Here is a 6442-nt window from a genome sequence, read left to right on the forward strand (position 1 = left end):
TTAAAGACCTAAATGAGGGAAAGGGTTTGTCCTCTGAGGCGAAGACGCGGTCTGCTGCCTTCAGGAAACTTATTCCCTGCCGTCCCAAGTCTTCCTCTAAAACCTCTGAGGGGGCTGGTCTGTCTCAATCTGAGGATCATAGGCTGGATCAGAAGAGTAGCATGGCCACTCGCGTCCCTCCTCCCTCTGAGAGTTGAGTGCAGAGGCGGGCAAGTGATAAGAAGAGAGCGCATCTCAGGAAGGTGTTGGATGAGAAGCATTCCAGGTCCCACCAGGAGGGAACAGTTCATTTAAAAGTCTGTGAAAGTGATTGTGTGCCTCCTTGGGATGGTACAGTATTGTGCCGTTCACTTGGAGAACGCAAGCTTCTAGAGGGCACATAAGTCTGAAGTAGTGAATTCAGACTTATGATGCCTTGAATTTTATGTGAGCAGCTATTGGTAGACAGTGCAAATTGATGAACAGAGGTGTGACGTGCATTCTTTTTGACTCGTTAAAGATTAATCTTGCAGCCGCATTCTGGATTAATTGTAGAGGTTTGATAGAACTGGCTGGAATACCTGCCAAGAGAGCATTGTAATAGTCCAGTCTGGATAGAACAAGAGCTTGAACAAGGAGTTGTGTAGCATGTTCCGAAAGAAAGGGGCCGATCTTCCTAATGTTGTATAAAGCAAATCTGCTGGACCGGGCAGTTTTAGCGATGTGATCTGAGAAATTAAGCTGATCATCAATCACAAATCCAAGGTTTCTGGCTGTTATTGAAGGAGCTATGGTTGATGTTTCTCACTGGATGTTGAAATTGTGATGAAGTGATGGGTTTGTTGAAACCACAAGCATTTCTGTCTTGGCAAAGTTGAGTTGAAGGTGATGGTCCTTCATCCAGCAAGAAATGTCTGAAATTAACACGTCACCAACTTTTGTTATCTTCAGGAGCCATTTGTTTGACAGTGCGTGTGAAGGCATTATGGAAAAACCAAGGCTAGTGAGCATTTTAGAAAGTGTGTGCCCCTGTGTCCGAGGTTTCTGACACCCAAGGACACACTCAATCTATGCGTTATGTGTCTTGGTGAGGAGTATGCGCATTCAGTGCTCGAGGTCTCTGAATGCGCTCATTGTGAGAATTTCCGATGAGAAAGCTCCATTTGCGTTTGTCCTTCCTTTTAAGGGATGAGAGACAAGCATCTGTGTCTCCGGGTCCCGCTGCTGCCAAGGCATGAGGTTCACGGGTTGAGCTTGCAGAAAAGTTTGAGAAGGGTAAAAAGACCTTTCGAAAGCTTCCTCTGCAAGCTTGAGCGCTTGGCAGGATCCAGATGCTCTTTCTCTTGGGTTATCGGATCCCGCGAATAGTGCTTTATTGGGGTCATCTAGTAAGAGTGAGGACGTGGATGTGTTTGGCTATAGTGATGATAGTGTGAGCACTGAATCCTCCCAACCTAACTCCAGCCCCGTATACGTAGAAACAGATTATGCTAATGTTGAGGGTGTGGCTGAGTGCGGATTTGCGAAGACACCCCCTGTGGAGAGGACACTCGTGAGAGTTCTCTCCCAGGTTAGTCGTCTTCTTTAAAAACTCCAGCTCTGCGTATATGGCAGGTCAAGCTGGTGGAGCCTTGCACACAATGGCTGTGTTGCAAGCTTACCAAGCTGACTTGCTTAAAGACCTAAATGAGGGAAAGGGTTTGTCCTCTGAGGCGAAGACGCGGTCTGCTGCCTTCAGGAAACTTATTCCCTGCCGTCCCAAGTCTTCCTCTAAAACCTCTGAGGGGGCTGGTCTGTCTCAATCTGAGGATCATAGGCTGGATCAGAAGAGTAGCATGGCCACTCGCGTCCCTCCTCCCTCTGAGAGTTGAGTGCAGAGGCGGGCAAGTGATAAGAAGAGAGCGCATCTCAGGAAGGTGTTGGATGAGAAGCATTCCAGGTCTAAACTGTGCTCAGGTTGTAACACTTCTTGATGCTTTCCATCCCCCCCAATTAAAAAGTGTTTTTTTTAGACCTCTGGTTACATCGGGCTCTAATGTTGTTCTTACGTGTTTCGCTTGTTAGCTAACCATTTGTGAGGATAGTTGTGTTCTTAGCTTGGTTAATGGAGTGTCCCTCCTGTTCATCTGGGTTCCCCATTTTTCCCCATTATATCAGTAGCCCCAAGCATTATTGGCTTTATTATTGGATTGCCCTCTTTCTGAGGAAAGGTTCAGTGTATGTCTGTAGTTCCCTTGATGTTCTCTCACCAGGTGAACAGGCATGCGTCGTGGAGTGTGCACATAGTGTCCACTAGAGGACGCAGCACAAGTTCCCTAGAATGGGAACGTCTCTGTTTATGCATGTAACCATGGTTCCCTGAGATGCTGCGCCCCCTCGCCATGCCTAGTGCTTGCCGGTTTTCATGTCTTCTTCAGAGACCAAGTTGGTGAAGTGTTTGGCAGGTGCCATTTATACATCCGGGTGCATGCCTGTGATGTCATGGGTTTCACACATGTTTCAGACACCAGTCCTGCTGGCGGCGGTCCCCATAGTGTCCCCTACAGGACACAGCATCTCATTCCCCCTTCGGGAACCATGGTTACATGCATAACCCGAGACGTTTCATGGGATTTGTACCAGAGCGCTTTGCCTCACAATGCCGTACCGCATACTGGGCAAAACCTACTGCGTTAGAAAACCCATACATATGAAGCTGTATATGCAATGTTAACATTTAAAGGTGTCAGTTTTCAAATCTTGCAGCATATTAAAATTGTTTTGAAGTCAAAACATAATATTGTGCAAGGACTTGTGCAAAAACTAGGCTTTCTCAATCTAAACTCTGGACCTATAAATCATACGTTGTGAGAAAAGGAATAAAAGTTGTCTGAGTTTTACTGCCTCTAGTGATAATTTCAACAGGAAACTGTAGCAAGGTACGTTATTTGAGTTTTGCAGAAATGTAGGTAGAGTCACTTATTTCCAATGAGCCTGGGTAGCAAGAAAGTGTGACTTCATACACAGTCTGCCAAAACCGCATTGATTTGCAATTGTGTTTGAACTCTACTTGATTATTATCACTGCTGCAGCTTTCTGCTAATTCATGGGATGCAATCTTCATTGATCATCTGAGCTGAGAGATGCCATTTGCCGCACATTAGATTGTATGTGAAATTCATTCACAAAAACAATGAAGGGTTTCCTTTGTCTTATGACAGGGAAGTTCTTTTTAGAGTAACACAATCATTTCTGTTGCTTTTTGGATGATTTGTGGACTCCTTGACAGGGTGTTTTTTCACTCTAATGGCTTATTTCATATGGAGTTTAACTACTACCTATCACTTTCTTCTCTCCTTCATCAGTCCCTCATGATCAGAGCGAGTTACTTCAAGGTTGACCTCTCAGAGCCACTTGAGATGCCCATCTTGGCTCGAGCCTCTGCAGTTTCATCAGTGCTGGTATCTGTGAGAGCTCATAGTATCTGCAGTAGTACATGAATTCACATGAAAGTGTCAAGCTTTCAGTCTGAATTATGCTGTAATGTGGCCTAGACACAAAGAGGATGTGATATTCTCCTATCATAGACTCACAGTGAATAAAGGAAATGAGTCATTTTATGAATTCAGTGAGTCTTCCATTCACATCAGAGCTGTGAATATGGATTATAGAAAAGAATATATAGGCTCTGTATCTTTCGATCTTTCAGTCTTATTCTCTCCTTTGCCTATACTCCATCAACCTTCCTGTCTCTTTAACTTGGTAAGACTAATCTAAAGATTTATCAAAGTATAAGTGAGAGGAGGAAGAGAGAGGTCTGGGGTTCATTCGCAAACCAAGATGGGATTTGATGGAGAATCTTTGGACCAAATTTTACAAGAATATTATATGACTGCCGCACCGAACTCAAATAATGACTGCTATAAATAATTAGTACTGTATACACAAATTTAATATATGTGCATAAATTAAATTTCCATACATAAAATATTTTGTCATATGAAGTATAAACATATATGAAACCTATTAGAAATTGGAACTATTTCATGTATTAACATATATCTGACACATACAAAAATGTGTGTTTATGTATGTGCAATACATTTTTGGACATATATGTCATGTACATGCATATCCATCCTAAAACCTTTTAATACATGTTGGTATTATATAAGTAAATATAAAAGATAGACATGCATTTAAGAGGGTCATCGGATGCAAAATTCACTTTTACATGTTTGAACATAAATTTGTGTTGGCAGTGTGGGTACACATCCACTCTATATAATGATAAAAATCCACCCAGTGCTTTTTTAAAAAATCCCCTATAATAACAATCACTTTCTCAGATCAGGCTGTTCTGAGATTCTTGGCAGAGTGACGTAGTTCTGCACAAGCCCCTCCCATGATTGTTGACTGACACTGGTGTTTTATCACAGACCCACCCTGAGTGAGCTGTCATCAGTCCGCTATTGTTTCTACGCCGGAGCAGGTGTAGACAAAAATGTGTCCTAAGCGATTTAGGTGTTTTGTTGTTGGATGTAATAATGAACATAGCAGTCGTCATTTACTCCTTACATCTGAGTCGCTGAAGACGCAGTGGATTACCTTTGTTTTTGAAGTGTATTATTCCTGATCCAGCTTCACCTACAGAAGAAGTGTATATGTGTGTAGCGTCTGGACCAATCAGACACACCATTTTCATTAGATTTAACAAATCAGTTATTCATTAGATTAACAAATAGTCACAGACCCCTCACCCAATAAACATACTGGGTGCCAGGATGTCTGCGAACGACACCAGGCCCCTGGTCACCATGGCAACCAATGCTGATATCACTGGTTTTATTGCCCAAAGGAATGTGGGTAGAGAAACTCTAGAATTGACAGACAGTTGACCCTGAGAGGTCAAGTAAATACTTACAGCGGATCTAAATATTTATAATTAATTATAACTAGTTATGATTAATTATTCATATTTCCCCTTTGAGCTGATTTGCTACATGTGTTTTTTTTTTTAATGAATCTTTGAAAATTGCCTTTCCTAATAATGTGTTAGTTAGCAAGTTTCACATTCTCATGAGAACTGCTTGTCACCCCATGGAAGAGAGGGGTGGGGTGAGCAGAGCTCATTAGCATTTAAAGGGACATGCACTGAAATGGGTCACTGTGAACAGAGCTGTTTTTGACAGGGTAAAAGGGTGTTGTTTTACACTACCATTGAGAAATTTTAACCAAAGTATGTTATAGATTTTTCATTAAGGAAATGAATTAATTGGAAAATGGGCATCCGATGACCCCTTTAAAAATTGCAAAAACATACATAAGCATACAGATTTTTGCATGTATGTTGTTTTAATAAAGTTGCATAGATGAATAATGTAGGTATTATTAACATATGTAAATATACTGTCATGAATCATGTCCGTGCTCTTCCGTCTGCTCACCACCAGAGGTCGCCTTTGCATTATTGACTCTCACACCACACAGACTGTTACACGTCACCCTAGACTACATTTCCCATGTTCCATTGCACTGATTACGCACTCACCTGCAGCCAATCACACACACTTTAAATACGAGGCCCTAACCACCGTTCAGGGCCGAGTATTGTTTAGTGATTATCGCTCTCCTAGTGATAGCTACTTTACAGCGCCAACTCCCTGTCCTAGTTTCTAGTTCCTAGTCCTAATTTAGTCGCGTCTTGGTTTTGCCTGGTAGCCTGTTTTCTGATCACCTGCCTGTCTTGGATATCCTTTAGTCTTGCCGTTTCGGACTATGTTTGCCCCTCGTCTGGACCATAGTCTGTCTGTTGGATTACCCATTTGCCTTGCCCTTTGGATTACATTCGCCGTCGATTGACCCATGCCTGTTTACCAGACTACTCTTTTGTCTTGTCTTCAATATACCTGTTTGCCATTGTCTGACCCATGCCTGTTTTTGACCACGTCTTAATAAAAGCTTTGCATATGGATCCGCATGCCTCTATGTCGCTGCATGACATATACAAATGTTAAAATGGGGATTTTATATAAATGTATCTTCATCTACCCAGAGAATGTACATATGTGAAAATATATAAATATATATGACCTGATAGGTAACATATATTGCCCTTCATCAAGAGTGATATTGCCATATAAGTCACATATGTGACCCTGGACCACAAAACCAGTCATAAGGGTAAATTTTTCGAAATTGAGATTTATACATTATCTGAAAGCTGAATAAATAAGCTTTCCATTGATGTATGGTTTGTTAGGATAAGACAATATTTGGCTGAGATGCAACTATTCAAAAATATGGAATCTGAGGGTGCCAAAAATCTAAATATTGAGAAAATTGCATTTAAAGCTGTCTAAATTAAGTCCTTAGCAATGTATATTACTAATCAAAAATTAAGTTTTAATATATTTACAGTAGGAAATTTACAAAATATCTTCATGGAACATGATCTTTACTTAATATCCTAATGATTTTTGGC

The sequence above is a fragment of the Sinocyclocheilus rhinocerous genome, unplaced genomic scaffold, assembly GCF_001515625.1.
Source record: "Sinocyclocheilus rhinocerous isolate Xijiao unplaced genomic scaffold, SAMN03320098_v1.1 scaffold843, whole genome shotgun sequence".
In the NCBI taxonomy this organism is placed as follows: Eukaryota; Metazoa; Chordata; class Actinopteri; order Cypriniformes; family Cyprinidae; genus Sinocyclocheilus; species Sinocyclocheilus rhinocerous.